This window comes from Gymnogyps californianus, chromosome 13, assembly GCF_018139145.2.
Source record: "Gymnogyps californianus isolate 813 chromosome 13, ASM1813914v2, whole genome shotgun sequence".
In the NCBI taxonomy this organism is placed as follows: Eukaryota; Metazoa; Chordata; class Aves; order Accipitriformes; family Cathartidae; genus Gymnogyps; species Gymnogyps californianus.
In genome coordinates, this window is record NC_059483.1 from 22,434,155 (window position 1) to 22,460,397 (window position 26,243).

Genomic DNA, 26,243 nt, shown 5'->3' on the forward strand with positions numbered 1-26,243 from the left:
ATTTTTTACAAGGCAGCTTCTCTGTCTCTTCATGAGGAACAAATGCAGAGTAAAAGAACTGTAAAGCAGAGATCTTGAACAGAGCAACTAATGTTATCTGTCAGTTTTCTCCATTGCATAAAGAAGGTTCTATCTTTTTTTTTAGTCCTGGCATTTTTAAAACTGGTTTGGGCAAATTACGTAACATGAGCATGTTTGCTTGGCATAGATGGTATTCGGTATTCATATTTGCCCAATTAATTCAAAACTTGGGCAGCCAGTCTGAAGTAGTCCTGCCAGCTGTAAGTGATGCTGCTTTACAGACACACAGGAAGTGTTCTGCCTTCACTGGTCTGCTGTGGCATGAACTGGGAAGAGATTGTGAAAATGTGCCCTATGTAGTCTGCTGTATTCTCATCCTCTAATTTTTCAGTTACTCTTTGTATCACAGTTCCTCTTGGTTCTCCTTGAGTCTCCTGGTTCATGGTTAACCCTTCATTCTCATTGTCCTGATTAGCAAACTCTTAAAAGGAGGCACAAGAAAACTGGTATTATTTACCCCCAACACTGAATATCACAGTTTAGGAACTGCTGTTGCCACTGTGATGCTTCAGTGTCTCATCATGTCAAGCATAGCTAAAGTGGAAAACTTGCTAGTCTCCCATATTGATGCAGCTTTTCTGTAGAGTTGTTCTTCTCATCAAGATTTTTCCTTAAATGACCCAAAGCCTTAGCTTTCTCTTCCTGCTTCTGGCTAGCAGCCTGATACACCTACTTGAAAGTGCTTCAGATCATGGCTTAATGATGAGTCAAAGATTCTTGCAATTTGCCCATTGGCAATTTGCCCGTTGACTTTTTTTTTTTTAAATTGGTAAAACAGTGATGTTGATTTGTTAAGGGAGTTTCTGATCTGCTCTTTGTTTTTTTCTGTTTTATAACATTCAGGATGTACACAGATGATGTCAGACAGTGTGAGCTGACACAGCAGTTGTCAGAGAGCTCAGAAGTATTAAGACTGTCTCAGAAAGCTCTCTGCTTGGTCCACAGGGCTTGGAGAAGGCGCTCAAGGCAGAAAGTCTAGTGAATGCTGAGAGTGGGCTGGTCTCTGGGGAACTGGCAGCAGCTATGGACTGTCTACCACCAAGGAGCTTCTTGAGGTTAGCACAACCCAAGATGTCATAAGCATTGAAAAGCAGGTGTGACCACCAGGACAGAAAATGTGTGACACCACACTGGGCTCTCTCAGTGGGGCTCTTCCCTGCTTGGGAAGAATCCTCCATGAGAAAGCATGGATGGCTGCAATACAAGCCCTTATAATGTTGAGACCCAAAGTATAATTTGGGGGTATATATTACATCCTATTTAATAAGTTACCTCGCTAGAAGTGATTTTAAGTGTGGTGTGTGCTTGTATACAGCTTTGAATGTACATGGCAGTGCTTTTTCTGTGACGGATGGCGCAGAAATGTTTGTGCTGGGCAGGAAATGCAGCCAGATATTCTAGGAGCCTACATGGTAGCCTAAGGCAGTTATAAAAAGAAAATGGGGTGCTGCTTAGATGACGTAACAGTAAGGACTGAGTTACCACTACTGGTCACGATTCATCGACTTTTTGCATTTCTGTCACCAAGAAATATAGAGGAGCGAGTCCGTGAGAGCAGAACACACAAGAAGCCTTAAGCTCTTAGCATGTAAATATTTGTAAAGCAGACAGTGAGTCCTGTGCATTAGAGTAAACATAAATTCTTCTGTTTTATTCTCAAATGCAAGTGTATTTTATTCAAACCCTAATCCGTGTGCTGTGTAGCTGCCACTAATAAACAATTTCTTTTCAACTAATCTCTAGAGAAAGATTGCTTCCTACCTACCCTGACATGTTTCTTGCAGGCACGTTGCTCTTTCCTTCATTGACTTATTCTTTCTTTTTTTGGACATGGTAAAAACCGTCAATCTAGGAATCTGTATTGTGGAGAAGGCAGATTTTAAAACCAATTATATGGAGATAATTGTGGAAGGCATAGATAATTTATGTTTCAAATCTGAAGGTTTTTATTCAGTTCTGTAACTTTAAAGAGAGCGACCTTAATTATGTTTTTGAGAGGGGATGAGAGTATCCATGCAGTCTAATTTGCAGTATCTAAATTTGGGGTCTCTATGGAAAGAAGTGGACTCTCATTTTTCATTTGAGTTACTTTCTGGAAGATCTTGTCTCTCTCTTTTGAGTACAGCGGGTGCCAGGATTAGCAGAGCCAAACCATTTTACATTAATTCCTTCAATGTGAGGATTTTGCTTTAGACTGAGAAGGATGTGATCTCCTCTCTCTCTTGGTTCACTGGGAGTGAAAAATTACGCGTCTGTCAGATGTTAACCAGATTCAGATCTCTGAGCTAGAGTGCTGTTTTGCTCAATACATGGTTTTCATTGACACATTTTTTAAATGCAGTTCCAAATCACAGCTGACTGTGCCTGTTGTTTATGCCATCAGCCGCAAAGCTTAAATATCTACTTTCATAAGTATTTCCTTCATATAGGGAAATAAGTATACCCCTCATTTCTTACATATCATGATCTGAACTTATCAATAGACTGAACATTCATTTGTACTTTCTTTGACCTAATTGTTCGTGTGCAGGGAAATTACCTGAATTCAAAGTAGGCTACACTGTCTGGTCTCTTTTTACATCACTTTTATCTCCTGATAGACTTAACTGAATTCTCCCTGTTGACTAAAATATGCCTTATGCCCTCATTCTTGTGGGTTAATAACAAAATTAAAAGCAAAATAACATTAACAAAATCCTGGATGTCTTAGAGAAATTACTGTACCTGGCCACTTTGGTATTCTAAGATGATGTAATAGTTAACATTTTGTTTGCCTTTCTTGCACAGGCTCTCGACGCCCTTGAAATCTCCATGTAATATATATTGCTTTATAGATGGAGACACTGAAAACCAGAAACCAAATCTGAGCAGGGGAGTGAACTCCCATATGACTATTACATCATTTAGACGTATCACCAGCCTCTCTCTTTCTTAGAAGAGAACAGTCACACCATATTACTAAATAGCAAACTAGATTTTTTGTACGTCTGGGACAGGGCTGAGTCTAAAAATGATAGCCTAAGACAATGCAGAAGTAATATCACTTTGGAGAAAAAGAACTCTTTTATTTTGTTTACGTCATAAAACTGATGACCAGAATTATTCTGATGATTCTGATAATTCTGGGTGAGCTAGGGTGTCATGAGTTCATTCATGAGTGCAGCAGGAAGCACTAAATTGTTGGGCTTCATAAACTGCCCTAATAGCAATTCAGCATCTCAGCAGAGGCAAAACCAGGGAGAGGATGCCAGAGTCCTCCGAGTCAAGAGTTACAACTGAGTTATGAGAAGGACTTGTGGGAGAGAATTCTGGGTTTTAGTCTCAGACCTCCACCATCATGTAACCATGGATGAATTCTCCGTGATGCCATTAATAACATAATCAAATAATGTAGTATTGGATGTTATACTATCAACATGGTCAACATACCATCCAAACTGCATGGAGCAGCAGTAAAGATACGTAGATAATTAGACTTTTGAAAAATGTGTACTTGCTGTGTATGTATGGTAGATGTAAAATATTACCATTATAGGTCCTCTTAAGTAAGCAGAAGTTTCATTAAAGTCAATGTTGCATAAAGAGTGGCATACATACTTAGATGGGGCCAGGATTTCAACTGAAGTTGTTGGAACAAGGTCTTTAGACTTTCATGGCTGTTCATTCTTGCTTATCCCATGCAATAAACATACATAGGAAAAGCAACCATAAAGCATATTTACCTTCATGATACAGGTCAAGAGCCAGGATGAGAACAAAGACACTCCTCGGTGCTGATAGCGACTGCTTTGTGGTTGAAACTAGATCCTTGATGTTCGGTGCCTTGTTTTATGTGGTAGGGTGGGAGGAGTCCCGGGGCTCCATGTTCTCCTGTTATCAGCTGGGAGCAAGCGCTTGAGTTTCTCTCCTAGTGGAGACTGACTCCTGATGGGGCTCTCTCTAATGTGTACAGAGGGCTAAAAAAGCTTCTTGAGTAAGTTTGCTTTGTGAAGGAGTTTGGATTCAGTGTCCTAATTTTAGGAAGAAGGAAAAACAACAATAAAAATCAAGTCAATGAAAACGTCTTTTTGGTTCTTTACATATATATATATATATATATATATATATAAAACCAAACATATATATATATATGGCCTACATTATTTGCAAACTAAACAGAACTGTGCAAAGGTATTAGTAAGTGAAACTCAGTAGATACAAGTTCTGTTAATCAAACTAGTTTCCCTCTCTAGAAAGAAAGTGAGATTATGGAAACTCTAGTCCAAATTAAAATAGCAGTTAAATTTCAGATCTAATCATTTAACTACTTAGTTACAATAAGAACTTTATTTTTTTGAGTCATATATTCTAACCATACAACCACAGATAGACCCTCGTTTGCATAACGAGACAATCAGGGCCACCACTGACATCTCAGCACGGTGCTTCTTGCACAGATTCATAGCCAGAATATTTGATACAAAGCCACAGACCCTTTATTTTTTTAGCGTGACTTTAACAAGGTTCTGTGTCTTGCCCAGTACTTTCCTTACAGACACAGAAGGTGGGAAGCGAAGCCCTTCAGTGATGAAAAATTGTGGGGAGGGTGGGTTGTACAGCCACTGCAAGAGTAGTATACAGACGAGAAAAGGAACCTGTTGCAGCTTTCGAGTTCAGGTGAGCAACAACAGCCTGAACTTTTTTTGGTCCTTCCTTGCTATTTACCATACAAAAAGTAGAAGATCCTGGAAAATAATGGAAGAAATACTAATTAGAGTGAGCTTTCCCTAAGCTCGAAGAAGAACAGAGCAGAAAAACAACTTGTGATATGAAAAGCCTCTGATCATTTTTAATGTTTAGATTATTTCATGCTAGTGACAGCTTGATATTTCTAACAGTGACTGTAACTGTGCAACATGTCTTCTGGTCTAATTGTGACGCTTTTAATCTCTCTGCAGGATTTCAGTTAAGTCACCTCAAACCATTCCTGAAGTTCTTCGGATAGATGAAGGGTACCTAGGAAACAGCTGCACGTGTGTTCAGCCATGCTAGTTACTTTCTAGTAAGAAAAGTACCGCTGAGCTAATAGTTTCCATCATGGGTAGGGTTAAATGAGTTTCACTTACACATCTTCAATTGCTGTCTATGAAGCATGAGTCAGGAGGAACCCTGCTTGACTTTAGCCTCTCTGGGGAACAGGCAGACTTGGCAGTTCAAGGAAAAACTTGTTTATAAAATGAACAAAAGACAGACAGATTGAAGCAGTCCTCCACAATGTCACTTTTAGAGTCACTTTTAAGATTAGAAATGCACTTTAGCTGAGCCTGTCACCTGCTCTCAAGTCTGTTTACTGTACACATTACTAAGTGCAGTTATTATTGCTTGCTCTCTTTCCCAGATCTGGGTGTACCTTTTCAAAAGACCTTATGGAAAATGCCTAATGTAAACCTAGCTTGCTCCTCTGAAAGTCTGTCAGCTTTCTCTCTATTGTTCAGCAGAGCATTGGTTATCTGACACTGCATACCAGGGAGGTTAAGTGAATGTCAGCTCCTTTAAAGGCACAGGTACCTGGAGCACTGAAGATTGAGTCTGCCCTTCATATGTGGTTACATGAGGTCTTTTTCAAAGTCATTACCCATGACTCATTATATTGCCTAAACGGTTTTGGCTATTTCAGACTGGGTCTAAATTCCAAATGACACCTACCCCTAAGGCTTTTTATATAAAGGTAACTGGGCTCTTGCATATATGGTAGAACATGCTGATCTGCTTTGCATATTTTTCTGCTCTTCAGCCAGCCTGTCTAACAAGGCCAGAGGCATGCTGCTGACTCAGGCCCAGCATCTCTTACAATTTGTAGGAGTTCTGTGTCTTCAGTGAAGTATCCAGAAGAGACACAGGGTAATTCATTGGTGAAAGAGGCACTGCGAAGTACTGAGGGCAACTACCAAACCAGAAGTGAAATTTTAACTTTAGTTCAGTATTAAATCGGAAAACTCTTTAACTTAGAGATGTTCCTGCATCTCTGAATCTTCCATGTTTCATATCCTGTATACTTTATGGTATATGCAAAGAGCAAATAAGAGTAACAGTTGAGGTTTACCTTGCAAAGGGAAATGCATAGCCAGAGCCAAGTTAGCATGAGAGCAACGTGACCTTTAGAAATTCACCAATTTTTGCATGCTCAGTCTGTTTGGTTTAGGGCGCATTCACATTTCTCCCATACCTTCTTCTTCACACAACTGTAGAGATACTCAGATGGGAGAGCTTTTGCACCATCTTGAGGAAGGAGCTATTTGGCTTATATCTCCAGATTCTCTTCTGTGCAGATAAGCCTAGTGGAGGAGTGCTGACTGTGCGAAATCTGATCCCCGGTTCTTTATGGCACATTTGCACCAACCCCAATAAAGCTACGAGAACGTCTGAAGAGAATGTTTCCCAAAGCAACCTTAACCTGTCAGGGCAAATCGAGAGTCACTGAGAGCTGATTCTCCTCAGTCCAAACAGACTTTTGAAAAGATGGCTGAAGTTGATTAGAAATTTTTAGTAACCAGAGGGCAACATTTTTTATCACAACATTAAAGTCTCTTTCCTTCCTACTCCCACTTTTGAATAATTCACAGCTGAAAACTCATTTCACTTGGTCTTTCAAACATGAAAGTTGGCCTTTGATCTAGAACTAAGCATGGAGAGCTTTGACCCAAGAGGAATGTATTTATTAAAGCTAGAAACAATAGAAGCAAGGGTGTTAAACTGACTACCAACACTGCGTTTTTAAAGGCTACTGCCTGAGTTTGCTAAGGTTGTGTATAAAGCTTCAACTTACAGATAAAGTATAAAATATTGTATTTATTGGAACTATTTCTTCTGTGCAGTTCTTCCCAAAATTAAGAGTTAGGTATTCTAATCATTTTCATTTATTAACAGCTTTTGAGCCCCTTTGCTCCCCTTGCAATGGGAGTTCTGTAGCTGGCTAAGAAGTGTCCTAGGACGTAGGCAGCCGAGATCTGAAACTGAGGAAGCTTCCAGCCGCTGCATTGTGTTAGTCGCCTTTGAACTCTTTCCCAGAAGACAGGGGTTCCTATACAGAGGGAGATGCTGAAAAGCTTTAAGGGAACAGTTTGAGATACAAATATGCAGATCATCATTCCTACATCATTAAACTCCACTGAAGATTCAGTGATGTGAATGTACAGATTCAATGTGGCTCAACCGCTGTTTCATCCGAGGGCCCCAGTCAGGTTAATTTACTTCTGGGTTTCCTTCTAGGATTGAAAGGAAACCAGGGGACATTTTCAACCTTGGGAGATGGACATGAAGTGTACCAAGTTTGTTCTGATAGTACTCTAGTAGTTCTTACGTCTTCAGATGCCTAAAGGCAGGAGATATACACCTTTGGCATCATCCTATAAAGACACAACTGTGGTAGGCTGCAACACAGCCAACTATTATTTCATGCATTTCCAGCTGAGGAAAAAAATGAAACAACAATCACAGTAATCTCGGGACAACCACACAAGGCCCAGAGCTATGCAATGCAGACTTGAGCCAGTCTGCACCAGCTGGTCAAGGAACTCAGATTCTTTTCCTGGTATGGTACATAAAGGCAGCATCTCCACCAGCTGGAAGCAGTCTGGCATGATGTGTCGAAGTTTCTATGCTACCATCAGAGCCATTGCTGCCTTCCTGCCGAGAATGCGGAGCAGCACAGTACACAGTACTGTACTCGGCAGGAATGAGGTTCAGAGAGGTTTTGTGCTGCTCAGTTTTACAGTCCCATGTGAAACTGGTGTCTTGGTATTAGTCCATTTTTTATTGATTGGCTGGTCTAATGGGATTTATGTTCTTCACCCATGCTGTCTGAATGTACAGAGAGCCAGCAAAATCAGTAACAGACTCCCTGAAACAACAGACTCCCTGAAGTTGTAGCCTCCATTCTCCAAATCGAGTCTGCTGTCCCCCTTATTCCTAATGGTTATGTAGAACATCATAAACAGTCACCAAGTGTAGGACAGTGCTGCACAGAATGAGATAAAATTAAACTGTCTGACTTGTAAAGCTGTACTAGTTTAGCCTTAGAATTTCAGTGGAAATATTTTTTTGGCTAAGGACTTTATATCTGGTCTTGAAAGAGCTTCCAGTTCCCTGACTGTGAAGCCTGACCTATGGCCAAACTCAGAGCCCCAGATATCCAGCTTCTTAAGGTTTAAGTCAAAGAATCATTCTATGTATGCATCACTGTGACAAAGCAGTACAATGAAAACCACTGAAAACAGTGCTTTTCCAAAGTTTTGCAAGGAAGGTTATGGAGGAGATGATTCCTTGTCGCGAGGCCAGAACACTAACGAAACAAGCCTGCTGAGCCCGTCCTGCTTACCTCCAGTTACCCCCTTGCAAAACTCCCGCTGCGGGGCAATAGTCAGTGCATTTCCTAACCACCACCAAGTGACTGTGGGTATATGATGGCAGTTCTGTTGAACATACTTTCCCTAATGAAACAGGACGAGTGACGTGAGCCTACAAATACAGCATATGGGGCATGAGAATACTGCACAGCCAGATGTGACTCATGGGGTATCCCAAGAAAATGGAAGGAGCCTCTCTGAAATAGGTTGTGGGGCATATACTCAATGACAGTAACATGCGGAGCTACCCACACTCTCTTCAGCTTCATTCTTACTTTGCCTGTTAGCTGTAATAAAACAATCAAATATCTTTAACAGATAAATTATGCATTTGGGGACACTGGCCTACTTGCATTTACATAGAATTGGGAGTAACAGCTTTGTATTATTCTTTGTGGTTTAATAAAGGTTTGAAGCCTATCTATGGTAAAGTGCTTAGCAGTGAATGGGTACTTTTAATACTCAGAATAAGCATTAGAAATCAGAAATAGTAACTGAAAAAGACCTTCCAGTCACAAGGATCCAATATGGATAAACTTGAGATTTTTTTGGAGAGTCGTTGCTGAGACAGAGAAACATACATCTGTGTAAGCGCAGATGACTTTAATGAGGCTGTACAGCTAATAATAGATTGCCTTCTACTAATTGCAAAGCTATAATAAAGCTAAAATACAAATGTTCTTATTTTCTTGTCCAACAAAAGATATAAGATGCTGTACTGATATGTCAGTACCACCCAGTACACTCAAATTTCTTCCAAGATTATTTTTATAGATGTTTCTCTGACTCCCTGGTGAACAGACTCTTAAAGTTTTTCTCGCTTGGGAAGTCTGAACAAGGTTTTAATTTCTGTCGAAGACAGAACAAGTCAGTCTGGGATCTTGCATCATATTCTCATTGTTGCCATATTTCCTTTCCTATACACATCAGTAGCAATTTGAAAATATTAGTTAACGTGTCCACAGCTTGTATGGGGAAAGCTGCATTGCACATCCAGACTTGGAGGAGGTTGACCAGACTTTGATCCCTTAAGGCAGTCTGCTGTAGTAACAGTGCGATCTGATGAACCCAGTCCCAGCGCATCCGATCTGGGACGCAGCAGAGGCTGATCACCAAATGAATGGGGACTACATGCTATCCTGAGCATATGTTGTTTCATTTTGGAGATCGTATTCGTTGTCTGACTTAAAACATGCATTCTGCGTGGACTTTTACATTTTTTCCAGTGGCATAGTTTCAGACTTGACCTCAACAAGAGGACCAGGGAGGGTAAATCCTGCCCTCTCTCCTCATGACTCAAAGCAAGTGGGAACTTCCCATGTATTCTTACATTTAACATTCTGAATGCCAAGAGCCTTGTTTGATGCTATAGGCCAACAATGTGATTTTGGTTGTCAGGAGCTCCTAAACAAAACACTGACATTCTTGTATTAATCCAAGATTTCTGGCTCACTTTTAGATTACAGACTGGCCTGGAAAGAGTTAACAATAATTTCCTTGCTGCCCTGCAGCAAATTCTCCTGCAAAATATCTGCAGGTAGCTAGAAACAAATACTTACCGAGGTGTAGGAGCATGGGGGCATCTGAAAACCTCTTCTGCAGCTAGCAGACAAGCAGTAACAAGTATCTCTTCTCATGGCTATATGTAAAGTTAATAATGGTTGTGGCAGTGTTGGATGGAGGAAAGGAGTTAAGGGATTGAATATGTGAAGCCACTCTTTCAGATTACTTTATTCAAATCCCATATCACAAAGGTTCATTAACACTTCAGTCTTTCTCAGAACAGTTTAAAAAAAGCAAACTAATTCTAGAGTCTCAGTGCTGTGTTCACGGGTAGTATGGGAGTGCTGGAGCTGGCATGTCATGGCTCTAGACTAAAAAATTCCAACGACAAGGATATGAAGAACATGTGGAAGCTTCTGCAGCCAAGTGCTTGCAATCCATAAACCACAAACTGTATCTGGGCTTGTGCAGATGAGAAGCACTGGAATTCATTAGTGAGCACAGCTGCACATGTAGATAGAGGACTCTATATTTGAAGATGCTTTTGGAGCCTGTGTGACTGTGTCATGCATGAGCCATTGCCATGGTACAACTGGCTGAGCTGTTTTGAGGGACATAGATGCTGTTCAAAGACATTGTCATAGTTGTGCTTATTGAGCTGTAGAGTCCGTGACCCAAAGTATGTGTATTTGTAACGAACTGTGAGACGAGGCCTGGGAAACAAGCACAAAGATTTATACCTTTATACCTATACCTCAGCCAGTGTAAAGAAGTAAAAAAAAAGTCACTATGAAAAATTTGCTTCTCAGCTGCAGGGAGTCAAGCCTGACAGAGCAGCTGGCTGCCAAACAACTAGACAAACTAAATACCTGGTCAAAACAAAAGTACTACCAGTAAGCAGTTAACATCTAATTCTAAATTAGAGCTTCACTTCTTGGAAGTCATCTGTGAATTGTCCCCTCAACACAAGGTTACAGTGTGCCTGTATATGATGCAATTGTTCTGGCACTAACAACCTGCTGTGAGCTAACTCTGCTGGGATTAGTTCATTCACAATAACTGAGTTACTGAGTTAATCTATAGTGTTGTCCAAATTAGGGCATAGAACTAGAAAGAAATTCCTTGGACCTCAGGTCCAGTCTTCCTCCTATCACAAAAAAATTGCTCATTATCAATTGGGTGATGACCTGCCATCTCAAATTCATTCTTTTTTGAATCCTGCCTGACTCGGTGGGGAAGCCTGAAGGATAACCTAGGACTAGTTGTATGAACAAGGCTATCGCCATTTTCACTGTGTGAGCTGATAAAAGATTTGTCTGTTCATGAATATCACGCAGTTGAAAATATAAAAATTTGACTCATTCATTTTTTTGTTTTGTAGGCTGTCCTCTTTGATATTCGGATGGAAATATGTTCATTCAGCTGGTGAGGTGTAAAACAGAAGATAATGATATGCAGAATACAACCAAGTTGTAGTGACTTTACTTTGAATTGCACAAGTAGTGGTAAGTATTTGAAAACAAAATTGTAACGTATTTTTGTAATGAAAGCCTCCATGAAGTATATGCTGAATGGAATAATTCTAATACCTAAATCTCTAAGTTTTGTCAATTTACATTTTCTGTCATTTGGTCTGTTCCAATGAGTCACACAGCATAATCATATTTAGAATTATAATAAACTTGAAAAGCCAGCAATCATGAGCACTTGGTATTTATAGAATGGAGAAGTGATAACTAGTACTTTCAATGTAACAATTTAAGCTTGCTGAAACTTTTCCAGCCAGGACAGTTTTCCATCAGAAAATGTTCATTCAGTGGAAACTTATTGGGCTATTTCTGCTCAATCTTTAATCTTAGCATCTCTCTCTATGCTGATGTTGAAATGTAGCCTGCTTAATTGATACTGTGGATGACTCCTCCTTGCTCATTGTCTCCTTCAGCTCAGACCCAGTAAAACCGTAGGTCCATCTTTGGCACTCTAGTGCTGTGCCGGTAAACATGTAGGTACAACTGATTTTTAACAGTAGTTTCAAGTACTGAAGTTCTTTTTTTACTCAAAAGAAACTTACAGATATGAACACGTGGTTGTCACTGCTACATCCCTTCTCAGTTTAGATTATTTTCCTCCATTTACTGTCAGCTGACATGACCCATAGTGTATAAATTGGATTAGTGCCACTTACATCACTAGAGTCTCCCACTGTCAAGTAGCTCCTGTGCATTCTGGGAATACCACTATCCATCCTTTCGCTTCCAGGGCAACCTCTCTCTGTGTTTTGCATTGGTCAGAGTAACTCCTAAACATGATGAATGCTGCTGCCTGACTTCTTGTGAATCTAAGCAAGGTCACGTCACTCCTGTCTTCAGACTTTGCTAGCTTCTATGTCTGTTTAATATTGTAGCCAAAACTTCACTTCTTACTTTTAAAATTACTCATCTTTAATCTTGCTTCAGACTGTCTCAGGCTTTACTTTGCCCTGCTACTTACTGCTGCTGCAGTGCTAGGTGCTTTTGTCTCTCTTTATAATCACATCATATTGGATACAATAGCTGCCTCCTGTGCAGCTTTCCTGGGCCTCATTAACTCATGCTGAAGTTTCATATTTCAGATGCCAGTTTAAGGCTTTGGTCATAATCTTCAAAGTAGTTAATGGATCAAGCCTTAGCTACATTAAAGGCTGAATTTTGATCTGTGAACCATCATGACAGCTGCATTTCCTTGGGGCAATGTAGATTACAAAGCCTAGGAGGAAGTCTATGAAAGGGAGGAACAAGGCAATCTTAACTGAGAGAAGCAAATGATGGAAAAAATATTCAGAAGATATTCTACAGATCCAGACCTTTCAAAATTGAATCACTCCAAACATTGATTTCCCCCTCTATCCTAGCAAACTAATAAACCAGCAACACCTCAGCACCATCATTAAAACAAATTCTGAGTAAATTTTTTCTAGAGAGCTACCAGAAAGTCTGCTACAAATTGTGCTTTAAATGCAAAGTTCTCAAATAGCCAAGTGCTAGAACATCTTTTCTCCCTTGTCTTCAGTTGTGTCGTTGCATTCACAGAATGCCCCGGTGTTAAGAGATTGTGCATATGAAGCAGAATCAACAACAAAAACTAGTGCAAAAAATTCAAATAGAAACAATCAAATACAGATGAGTAGTCTCTTCTTCAAGAGGGACCTTCTGTGAAGCCGATGATGAATATAGTACACAGTTTACTTTTGAAGATAAACCAGACTTTTTCATTCCTTTTCTAAGCTAAATTAGTGTATTTCAGGCTTCGTGTTTATCCAAACACAAAAGTCCCACTGGTTAATCTTCCATGGAGGTTTCAACCAATGCAGTTAAACTGGTATAAACACTTCTGTAAAGACTCTTAGTTTAGTTTATGTCAATTTGGAATTTGTTTATGGCAACCCAAAATAAGCTATTCTTAAACTTGACTACAAATGTCAGCCAACTTCTTGCACCGATTTTGACTAAACTGATTTAAAATAGCATCTTAACGTAAACTAGTGTGACTTTCCTGTAAACTGGAAACTTCTTTGGTAAACTGGAATCTTCAATGTACTGCATGCCACGTCCTCCCTCTTGCGGCTGACATGAAGATTCACAGTGTTGGGGAACGCACATGAAAGCCCTAAAATGGATTAGGCTGTCCTTAGCCATGACCTGGCAACAGGGACAGTAAACTGGCAAGTTATTTTGGTATTCAAAGATACATAAACATAGCTTTATAAAAAGAGAATAACAAAATACTTGAAGTTGTTAATCTGAAAAACAGAATTTATAATTATTTTGGAATAAAGTAACTACTAAATTATCAGTAAACATTTCTGTTAGAATTACTATACTACTAGTAATCTACTATACTACTAGTATAGTATCCTAATATAGTACATTACTATTAGTATACTACTAATGCTAGTAGAGCTTGTGCTCTGGGAGGGTACTAGAAAAGGAAAGTTGGCAAGGATGGATAACCAGGAATTGGGGGTGGCTTGTTCGAAGTAGGGACAAGGAGAGAAGCTCCAGGGGAATAAGGCTTGCAGATTTGAGAAAGGGTCCGGAAACTACATTTCTAAACTGAGTGTCCCTTTGCATCCGCTGGTGGTAGACAAGTGGCTGAAAAGCGGGATGCAAAGGAGATACTGGGCATCTGCGCCTTTGCCCCACCGCAGTGGTGTGGCATTCGTTCACAGTGGCAGGCGATGCTGGCCTTCCCAACCTGCTCTGCCCATTCAGATACTGAAGATGGAAACACAAACCAGTGTGACTGGTGGGTGAGGTAAGCTCTGCTTCTCACAAATAAGAAATAGCTGCCTAAGGCTTCAATAGAAGCAGAGCTAAATTATATAAAATAGATTCCTGCCTTTATTTGGTGCTTGCCTGATTGATTACCTGACATAACTGAGCAACCATTAGGTGATTTTCAACATGCTTAGGGGAGGCTTGAAGTTGCCATAAGGATCTCAGTCCTGCATTCCCAGATTAATGTAATTGTTGTGATTACTTTACTGACACTATTATAAGGTTTTCTCATTTGAAATTTTGCCTAAAAAGGCTTGGTGCCAGATGAGTCCTCTGTTGTCTTGCTCCACCCTGCCAGGCTAAAGCTGTCTCTTACATTCAGGCACAGCATTTGCCTACTGCATATTGTACGCATTTCGAAGTGCAAGCTGAAAGCTGGCATTTCTCAATTTCTTCTCATTAGAGATGCAACAATCCTATCTTGTTAGGATCCACCTCTTCTATGACAGCACCAGGACTGAGGAATGTAATAGTTTATCTAGAGGCAGGGAGGTTCAGGGCACGGGAAGGGAAGAGGAAAAGTACCACATAACACTTGTGCAGCGGGGAGGAAGTCCTCCTGTGCCCCTAAGTCTGGGGCTACCGTCTCAGGTCATCCACGAAAAGGTATTTGGGGAAAAGACAAAGGTGGTGGCACAGGAAGCAATTCTCAAGGAGAGGATGGGACTAACCTATAAAATTCCCCCTTTTGATATGCCAGCGGTACACACTAGCAACTCATCTACTTTGCCTTACTTACAGTAGCGAGGCAGCTTGTGGCAGAGGCAGAAGCTGCGTGACTAGGAGGACACCTGGGGTAGCTGGGAGCTCCTGTGCCAAATAGGAGACATCCCACACCCGTGAGCAACCGTGGGACAACACGGGCATTAACGAGAGGGGCTACATTATGAGCTATGCTAATAAGTCAGCAGTTAGCTGTAGTTTATTTCCTGTGCTGCTAAAATCTGATGTAAATTAGAAGTGAACACTCAGTGAAGAGGAGCCTGGATTTTCTTCAGTTGCTTGGTTCTCAAAATGCTGAACACTCAGAGTTGGCCAGTATTAAGGACTTTCAAGGTCACTGATGCTCTTTAGAAACATCACCAGATCAGGTTGAACAGTGTGCTGCACAGGTCAGGAGAAGAGCAGAGTCATCTTCCAGCAGCCCAAGCAGTCAACAGAATTCACTGCACCAATCAAGCTGGACATTGCATGGGTTAATGCAAAATAATCAAGACAGGATAAAGCGTTTCTCTTTTGCAGCAGGGTTGCTGGAATAATCAGAGTTCTGAAATAATTATTACTCAAGTTTTCTTCCAAGTCTATTTTCAGTTATGCTGTCACCAAATTTTGGATTTTCTGAACTTTGGGGGAGCTGTAAACAACTTCAAACAAGGCTGTGCCCATTGTCAGGGAGCGGCAAGCGCCAGCTGCTCCCTAAGGGGCAGGGAGCCAGAAGCCGAGCACAGTAACACAGCCAAGGTCCGGCCCCATGGTAACCAACCAGGGCAAGCAGGCCAGACCCAGTAGCTAGGTTCAACCGCGAGTCCAGATCATCCCACAAAGTCACAGTGATGAGACAGGGCCAGTCGGTCAGTCCACAAGTCAGGGCCAGGATTCTCAGGATTCTCTCCTGAGAATATAGTCCAGTGACTGCTGGGCAGGTCCATCGTTAAGAGACAGATCCAAGGTCAAGCCGGGAGGTCAGTCCAGAGGTCAGGATCAATGGGGTCCATGGCCAGGTACAGTTGTGGCTGAGCAGTACTCCTGCAGCACAGCTTGGGCCAGGACTGAAGGCCCAGGGCTGTGCTTAAGTGGAGCTCCAGGGCCCATGTGCAGGGACTGTGGGTGGAGGAACCAGGAGAGGCTGGTCAAGGCCAGCAAGGCCTATTAGTGTCCTCAGGGCCCCGAGACCCAGTGTGAAGAGTGTAGGTGACTTCTGGCAATGCCCTCAAAGAAAATGCATAGAGAAGAATAAAGAATCCACATGGGGAAGATAACTGGCTGGGACCCCAAAGAGCCTGGAAAGATAAAGTGTGTATTGGCAAAACTTTTCGTAGCGCATTTTGGGGAGGCATGGTCGGGAGAGAGAGAGTTTATGCTTGTTGAATATGTAAGGAGTCAGTTTGGCTGCAATTTGCCCAGGTTTTTGAAAACACTGGGCTTCCATTACACAGAACCAGTATTTGCCTGGTCACCCAGCGGTGACTCATTGTAGGATTCAGCCCTGAGAGGACGAGAGAGGGACACTGAATTCAAAGTGATCCTGAGTTCCCTTTGTCATAGTTATTCCCATTGCTTATTAACTTGAAATGTAGGGTGGGAAAGCACTTCAAGAGAACAGCTAGGCAAAGGGTGAAGCATCTCTTCCATACTGAAGGCCAAATAGGTCTTTGATGACCCGTAGTAACAAATTCTTACTGTCATTCAGTAACAAGATGGAAAAAAATCATGTAGCTATTTAGCTTTATGCTAGAGTTGTACATCTGGCTTCATAGTTCAGGCTCCTCCTCTCTGATCTTGGTTATTCCTCTGTGTTCGGGGACAGTGAAGTGACAAGTGTCAGGCAAGGAAAAGTAACAGTGCAGAAGTTATCTGTGCTGAACAGCAGTGATACAGGGTATTCATTGACTGGACATAATGAAAACCGGACAAAACTATTGCAAAGTTCATCTTTTTTACGTGTATTAATTAAACCCACTGACACAGACATTTTGGACATCCTGCTCACACGGTTTGCATTAAAGCATTATGAAATCCCAAATTCTAGTGCCAGATGGTTTTGGATTACTTTGCTTGTATAAAGGGTTTAATTTGGGTGCATGGAAAATGTAAAATATTCTGGTAATAGCTTTAGCAGGACTACATAGTCTGCATTTGCTTTATTCATCAACTGTGCTGTCTGCCTTCTGCACATTATATTCCGAGTCATGATAAAACTTCAAAACATGAATTCAAATTTACTGATTTCCCAGGACAGACTGTGCTCTGTAAAATGCTTAAAGGGACTGACGTGAAAGGAAATATTCCTAAAGACCCACTATGCTGAGAAACCACATGGTGAATAAAAATAGCCCTCTCTTTCCGAATACATGCCTCCTAAGAATGCATTGAGCCTGGTCCTGAATGTGAAGCGAGAAAAGAGAGAATGGGTAAAGGTCAAGCATACAGCTGTTGTTCCTGCCAGTAAGCATTTTGCTTGCTTTATTTGATGAGCTGAATGAGCCTTTTAGCTACTATTAACAGGGATCACATTTTTCAGATGATCTTTTCTTGGTGCAACAGATGAGCACGAGGAGTATAAATATGGAGTTAACTTGAAATTAGATCTGTTGGAATTCACACATCCTGTTCTACACGGTATGAACAGGGTGAAATGGACCTTGCACTTTCTGAATTTCATCCTGCATGGACCACCGTCACATCACGTACTGTGTGGCTTCTGCCTTGTCATTATTCAAATATAGAATTACTTTCCTGATCCAGTCACACTCCCAAGTGCAAGTGCAAAATGTTGACCTGGTTAAACCAGTAGCTTTCTAGGATATAGTAATAAAAATAAGCTGGATTGTATTTTAGGAGAACACTTTAAAGTTACTTCTTTAACTGGATGTGATTTTAGTTTGTTTGTTTAAACTTACTCTAGATGGGGAAGCTAGTGACTAGCTAGAGACAGTCCTTCTCTCAGTATCCTCTCTTCTAGTTTTTCAGAAATAAATTGCTTATTTTCAGGGGCAGCACAAAAGTAAGGGTGTGACATATGAACAGTGCTCTTGTTCTCAGAGACATAAAGGGAGGTAGGCTGGTTTGTACAGAGTCAAATAGAAAAACAGAACAGGAGTTTCAGATTTGATTTTGACAAGTTTAATATTGCCAAGGAGTCTGTGTTTCCAGTTGTACTGCAATAAATAGACAGAAAATCATTGACTTGCATTACGTTTGATCAATCTCCAAGTACTCTAGAGTAACTACTTGGGAGTCATTTTTCTGTCAAGTTATTCTCTAAAAAGAAAGTGAAACAAAGCAAAACTTAGGAGTCTTGCAAGCTCTCATCAAAACCTGTGAACTTCACATGTGATCTACATAGAACAGTGGACAGTTACAAGGTTATAGAGGAATCATGACTCTGTGAACACTGATCTCTATTACATAGTCTCGGGTGAGTTTCCTCAGCTGTATGGCCTTACCAATGCAACTGGAAGTAGCTGCTGCTGTCAGCTAAGACTGTACTAAGACCTAGAATTTTTTAGAGGGGTGGAGGTGGGGAGGAGTAAGAATAATATCAACAAGTACGTCAGGCAATAACAAGGTACCGTGATCTTGCTGAGGTCAGCATCACACCCAAGACTCAGAAAGGCTGACTGCAATGGATTAAGTCATAACCTTAGAGCTGAGGATGTGCTGACTGGTTTGCACAACTCCCCTCTAACTTATGGGGTGGGCTAGATTTCAGAAAGGACTTTTTAGAATGAAAGAGTCAGTAGACTTAGATATAACGGTAGGGTGGGGAAGCATGTGAAGCAGATACAAAGCTTAACATTGCCTTTAGATGCAGGCAATGCATCTAAATGTTTTTTAGGATCTTTATCAGTAGAAAGTGTACTTGAGCAACCTCTGTTTCAAATGAGTGATTAGCATGGAGACACTTGTGTGAGCGGTTTGTTACACTCTTAAAACCTTGTTGTTTAGCCTATGCTGTATCAATGATACACTTTTTAAAACTGGAAAGACAGAAATTTCCCTGTCTTCCTCACTTTATCATCTCTCCCACTGGCTCCCCTATCTATCTAGAGGTAGTCCAAAGAGGGATGAAGTACCATGTATTATTTACCAGTGTTTTCCTCTGGAAGACTCTGTGGTGGGTTGCTTGTGACTCTACCAAATTTTAATCATCTTCATACGTTTTTCAAGATGAATTTCTTCCCCCACCTGGTTAGACACACACTCAGTCTACATTGGGACAACGTAATAAAACTGATTCAATAATTTCCCAGAATGACCCTTGGCTTAGAAGAAGTTCCTGTGACCTCTTTTCTGATAACTCCAGTGCTCCCATGCTTCAGGGTTAGGACTTGCTTACAACTATGGTCATTCCTCACTTCTGAGTGTCTCAAATATAGAACCTTTGAAAATGAAGCATATACACTTAGTCACCACATGTGCAAAGTTATATCACCTGTCTGGTATCACACAGGTGATCTGTGACACAAACAGGGATAGAATTCAGTTACCCAGGATAATGCTCAGTTCTCTGAGCCATGAAATCGTCCTTTCCCTTTTCTGTAGTCTCCTATCTCCTTGTGCATCTCCCAGCTTTTCCAACAAGGTAAACGTTCCATTAGCATGCAACCCCAATTCACTCCAAGGAGGCTGGGAAAAAACAGCATTGAATTATTTCACTAAAGGCTATTGTAATTCTGTCCACAAGATTCCTAAATTAAGGTTGTATAAGCAAACTTAACTCTAGCATGTCCCAATTTTGGAGTGCCTGGTCTGCAACCTCTGGCATGTATTCTAATAACTGCGTTTGTTTTCTGGATTAATTTTGTCTAGAAATTCACGTGCATCATCAACATTCTGCATTTACTGTTTCTAGCGGTCTCAGTGCTCAGCTATGCGGGCCTGAAGAATTAACAATTATATTCACCAATACTAATGGACTGGCCAAAAGGCACCTTCCTGTCTTAGTAGAGGGAGGTTTCATTTCATTAAATGCAAATTTAATGGAAGAGCCCACTCAGACCTTCCCTTTATACATGTACAAGGGGAAGAGATTTCTGTGTCCACCAGACGAGGAATGATGAGCTGTTTGATTAACATGCCTCCCTGTTCTTCCTTCAAATTGAAAACCTGTCCAGACTTGCTGGAATCATCGCCTTTAGGGAGCACAGATTCTCAACTCCATGCAGAAACAGTCTGGTTATCAGTCATGGTATTGCTAAGAGATTTCAGTCATCAGGACCATCTACAACACAATTTGCAGATGTACAAAGAGTAAGTTACAGTCGGCAATACAATGGAGGTCCTGCATTTTAGGTCTCTATTTCAAACCAAATGCATGGAGCTTTTAATTACTTATGTAGGCTGGCAGGAGTTTCATGGCCACAAACCTGTTCATCAAGTTGACTAATTAACGTATTTGTTTCTGAATGTTCCAGTGTCAACGTTAGTCACTGTATGAATGTAACAATAGAAGGATCAGGCAACACCCAAGGTCATTCCCAACTCAAAATATGAAAATACATTCTGGATGTACTTTCCATTTGCTATTGCTTTTATCACTTTTCCCACTTTGAAGCTGACTGAGAGCTGCTTCCAGGAAAATGATCATGAGCCTAGCAGATAATGTGTTTCATCCTGGTACACATTAAAGACAGAAACGTGATAATTTTTGAAAAATAATGTCTTCTTTCTTCAAAGGCAGAAATCAGTTAATTCTATTTATTCTTCAGTTTTCAGAGGTATCTAATTTTTCTCTTAATTTCACATACAACCTCCTTTTTCCTATCTTTTGCTAAATACCAGTATTGTGCCATTTTCAGGCTCACATGGATAAAGCATCCTTCTACATGACTTGTTTTATTAGTATGACCAACCTTGGAGATCGATGTTTATGATATAATTATGACTGGACTTTCAGTTGCCTGAATCTTAAAGGAAAAATTTTTTAAAAGAAGACTTTAATATGAAGTGTATCTGTTAAAGCTGATAGTAATACTAATAATCTGAGGCTAAGATGAGTTCTTGCATATTTAATTACTACAATATGATATTATCAAGTAGGATGCCAGTGAGGAAAAACAAACCACACTTTTGAGCAAAGACAGGCTTTTTACTGCATTTTATTGAATAATGAATGCTGTAAACAAATACCATTTCTCCATCATTCTCTTAGGTGACTCTATCTATTTTTATAGCGTTTATATAAATTATGAAACAGTAATCGTATATAGTATATGTTGTACCATCAACTTGGAATTAGAGATATCTTGAAAACCAAGTGTCTGCAGTTCTGAAGTCCATATGCACAATTTGTTATAATTTGTCAAATATACCAGTGATGCTTGAATCACTCATGTAGTTGATTGGGAATCCCCTTTTGGAGTATAAATAAACACTTTATTCCACCCATCTGTATCTGACATTGAAAAAGAAACTTTGCTGACAGCTCTCTTAAAAATTACATTATAGGTGGTGTATTCCTGCTTTTTACTGTTCTTGTAAACTCTTCCTAAAAGAACTAGAATCAAAATACTGGCCAAATCGAATTACAGAGCTGTTAAGCAGATCCTGCTTTCTACCCAAGAGACTATACTTCAGCAGTGATCCTGTTTATCTTCTTCCATTCCCAAGATGTTGTAAAGTTGGGCTAATAGTCGTGAACCACTGGGAAAAAAAATGCCTTAAAAGTGTGAAGCCTCATTGCTCATATAGTGGGGTAAGAAATTCAAACAGCATTTCCACGTGTTCTGAAAGACTCGGATTTATTCTGACTCCTCCATCAGTCTTGACTTAAGGTCTTCAAAAAATCACTTACTATTTTGTATTAAAAAGTCATCTAGTATTTAACCCGTACTTCAGGCAGACTTGTTCCTGCTCTTTCCCAAATGGGTATCCCTTTTTATTGGGCACTATTTTCTTTCCCTTGCTATGAATGAGCTCTCCTTGAGCACCAGACTGGATAGTGACTCGTCACTTCCGTTCCTTATAATGCAGCTTGGTCAAGCTACAGAACATGCAAGAAGGAACATCTTTCTTTTCAGTTGTTTGTTTCTGCCAGTTTGGGATATAACAGTGCTTAATCCCGTAGTTTTAATAATAGCGTTTTTCCATTAGAAGCCATGTAAGCCACTTTGCTGAAGTAAAGGACTAGAGATACATTGTCCTGTTGTGGCATTGACAAAGCAAGATAGGAGTTTAGTTACAGATCACAACCTATGTGCAACCCTGGGGACAAGAAACTTTTGCACTATGTGTAATTCTGAAGTCATACAAAACGTGTAAGTGGGTTTTCCAGCCACTCCAGAGAGACCACGTAGGAAGAAAAAACATCAGGGGAAACAAAATGTCACTGTATACAACCTTACAAAATAGAAATAACCAGCTTCTCTATAGGCCCGATGCTTGGAAACCTACCTCAGTTTCCACTGAACACAGGTTTAAGGAATTGCACTGTTAGGTGTGCATATCACGGAGGCTGATGAGATAAACCTATGAAAATCCAGGACTGTCCTTCTCAATGTGCTATGTTGACACAGCCCCTGGTCTAAAAAACACCATGCCAGCTGCACTAAGAGTCTCTCAGCTTTCACACATGCAGATACCCACTTAAGAGATGGCCAAACACCCTGAGATATGAAAGGCCAGAGTGATGGTAGTGTGTGTTCAACCTGTGTGTATCACAGTGTCCTGGTTTCGGCTGGGACAGAGTTAATTTTCTTCTTAGTAGCTGCTACAGTGCTGTGTTTTGGATTTAGAGTGAGAATGATGTTGATAACACTCCGATGTTTTAGTTGTTGCTAAGTAGCACTTATCTTCAGCCAAGGACTTTCCAGTTTCCCGTGCTCTGCCAGTAAGCAGGTGTGCAAGAAGCTGGGAGGCAGCAAAGCCGGGGCAGCTGACTTGAACTAGCCAAAGGGCTATTCCATACCATGGAACGTCATGCCCAGTATATAAACAGGGGGGAGTTGGCCGGGAGGGGCGGATCGCGGCTCGGGAACTAACTGGGCATCGGTCAACGAGTGGTGAGCAATTGCATTGTGCACCACTTGCTTTGTATAGTTTAATTCTTTTAGTATTGCTATTGTCATATTATTATTATTATCATTATCATTGTTTTTCATTCCTTTCTGTCCTATTAAACTGTCTTTATCTCAACTCACGAGGTTTTTTTCCTGATTCTCTCCCCCATCCCAGGGGTGGGGGGGCAGTGAGCGAGCGGCTGCGTGGTGCTTAGCTGCCGGCTGGGGTTAAACCACGACACACAGGAACAGAACTGAAGTTCTTACCTGTATCATCACGTTTCATTTTATCCCATAGGGCCCCTGCTTCTCCCCAAGCAATGTAAGAGCAATGTGTATTGTGCAACATATAGCTCCTGTCTAGACTTTATTTGCTATACACTAGTACCTCTCCACCAACCCTTCCGCACTCATGTCCCTACACACACATTCAATGCCTAACTGTGACTCCAGTTTTCAAGTTGAGTAGCAGAACTGAATGTATTTAGTGTGAGAAGGAAGGTCTTTTAAGAAGAAAGTGCACTGGCAAACATATTTTGAAAGGTCAAATGTTAAATGGAAGCCCTTTCTGCATTCATACCAGAGACGAGGTTACGTGAAAGTATTAAGATAAACTGTATGTTCCGGAGAGAGCTATTCCTAGATTCCCTAAGACTAATGCACCACAAGATTTTATGAATAATCAATTCAAAAAGCTGGAAGACAGAAGAAAATTATTTATTTATACAGAGCAGATCAAACCTATTGTGAATTATGAACTATGAATTTATATAGCAGACCATATGTGCTCCCGAGTAAATCCTTTTCTGAAACTCAAGACTTACGTAGCTATCCACCAAGTTAAATTTTACACGTTAATGAGAAGCAGCCTAGGAAGTGAAGACAGTTCCTTCCTAAGTAAAAGTCTTGCTTAAAACAGTGAAATGCACTTACAGGAAATGAAAACAGCACTGACCACAATGCAAAAGCAGTGCAGAGCACATCCTGAGCTGAGCCTTTATGAGTAGCTTCCACAGGGCCTGGCTTACAAAGGTGACTTTAAGTCAGCATTACACTCTGAATTTAGAGATGCAGGGCCATTTGCCTGCATTCTAACAGCCAGCAAAACCCAGCACCTTTATATGTTTCTGCAATGTCCGTTTGCATTTCCAGGACTGAAATCCTTGAAACAACTTGAGAATATCCCAACAGAAGAAGAGCAGAACCTGGCCATACGCGTTGGGAAGAAAAAGATGCTTCATGTTTTTAGGATGATGTCACTTACTAAAAGCTTGCATTGAAGCTGACGATTTTTTCTATTTGGTTGAAGCAAACAATTAGATCTGTAAACTTCGCTTTGTTGTTACAAACAGCTGGAAGATTATATTATTATACAATTATGAGGAGAATATTGTTTCATTTCTGTCTAATTCGTGTGGAATTGATATGAAAAGAGTGGAAGTCAGGATGACTTATAAGAGTTTTTACCTCTAAATCTTCACCTTTACAATTCCAGACACAATATGTTTGCACCACTGGTGAACCCCACAGTATCTGGGCTTTTTTTAACCTTTAACCTCACCTGTATTATTGCTCTAACTGCTAGCTTATGACATACTTAAAGCAACTCTATTAACTCAGCCCTGCAGACTATCTAACATACACATCTTTATCATAACTTTTAATTCTGATACGTCTGCTCTGATGCTTTTTTCTACCTTCAAGCCAAGCACCTTTTTATGACCTTTTACTTATCCTCAGCTCGTAGTTTCTCATGCAATTAAAGTGAGACATGCCTATTTTTAGCACATAAAAATATTCTAGGAACTACAGAACTGTTTGTCATCTCTGTTGGTAGAGCCTGATTGTTTTCATTTGTTAGTTGGTTGAAATTACCACGGAATTCAGCAATCTTTTTGTTGTTGATAATGTTTACATTTTTTAGATAATTTCTGCCTTGACTGGGAGTTATTCACGCTGCTCCTTCCTGAGAGGCATATCCCCTAACCTTGCTTTGCACAGCTTTAAGTGAATAACGTTTTTAATCATCTTTTGGTTATCAAAAGAGTATTTGTGATAATTATATTTGTACTTCTACTTAATATTTAATGAAGCTGAAAGGATACTGTCATTTTTATATCCACATTTCAATATGAGGTGGGATAACTTCACTTAGCTCGCTCTCATGTATTCTCTGCACTATTTCAGGTGAAACACCACACTGGAAAAAACAATAAAGCAGATGAATCTCTGTAATATTAACACAAACTTTTTTCCCATTAGATGTCTATCTTTCTACATAGAATTTATGTCTGAAAGGAATGTGGCTATAATATTTTCCATTAAATTATCATGCTGCTAAATCTTTCTTGGCAAAGATTGTGATAAAGTGAAACAACTCAATTGCTTGCTTGACAGATTATTCCAGTAATAATGTAGAGGGAAAAAAAAGTTCTCATCATTTCAGTAATGAGATGTAGGGGGAGAAGAAAGTTTTAATCCCTTTTGCTTTGGCAGGCTGCAAACAGGACACCAAATGGGATATATTTAATAAATAAACACTGCAAAGTCTCTGATCCACCTACAGCCAAGTCCTTACTCAGCCTCCTCTTACTGAAATCATTTGGAGTCTAGTCAAGTACAGATAAAGAGCTCATTTCATTTTTGGATCCAAGCTGAGTATTGCTGCATCCAAACTAGGTTAGGAACCCGATACTGGGGAGAGGTGGGAGTGTGAAAGGACAAAGAAGCTTTGCTTTTGTACTTCTCTTCTAGGCTCTAGCTGTCTTGCAGTCAAGTCAAGTTAGAACAGTCTATTTTCTCTGCTTACAGTTGCCTCTTGAAAACTTAAAAAAGCTGTTCTAGCATCTGGATATCTCTGGGCTGCCGCTGCACTCTTGACACATTATTTTTTTCCTAGGAATCTCTTCCCCAGAGTTAACTGGAATAGCCATGTGGGGATGCCCTCTAAACAAGGTAAGATCTCTGGTGTCCAGTTACAGTTGCTTGACAGCAAACATATGCTGATACAAGATGGATTGATTATGAATCTCAAATGTAGACTTCATAATCCATTCTACACAGTTCAGTATGATTGCCCAGCAAAGAAAAGTTTTAGCTATTGGATCTGATACTGCTCTGGAGTCACAGATCAGGAGGCACCCTGTTGAAGTAAACAGAATTGCACAAGCATTCAACTGACGTATACATCATGGAAGACTCGGGCTCATATAGTCCAATCATGTTAAATTAATAATTAA

The 26,243-nt window shown here is 40.4% G+C and overlaps 1 long non-coding RNA gene across 1 annotated transcript; it reads left to right on the forward strand.

Annotated features, from left to right (window-relative positions):
• Positions 1-1,072: 1,072 nt before the first annotated feature.
• On the forward strand, positions 1,073-25,964 carry LOC127021592 (uncharacterized). The gene is made up of 3 exons (XR_007767241.1): positions 1,073-1,136; positions 11,350-11,473; positions 25,904-25,964. It is a non-coding gene; the product is annotated as an uncharacterized LOC127021592 (long non-coding RNA).
• Positions 25,965-26,243: the final 279 nt, after the last annotated feature.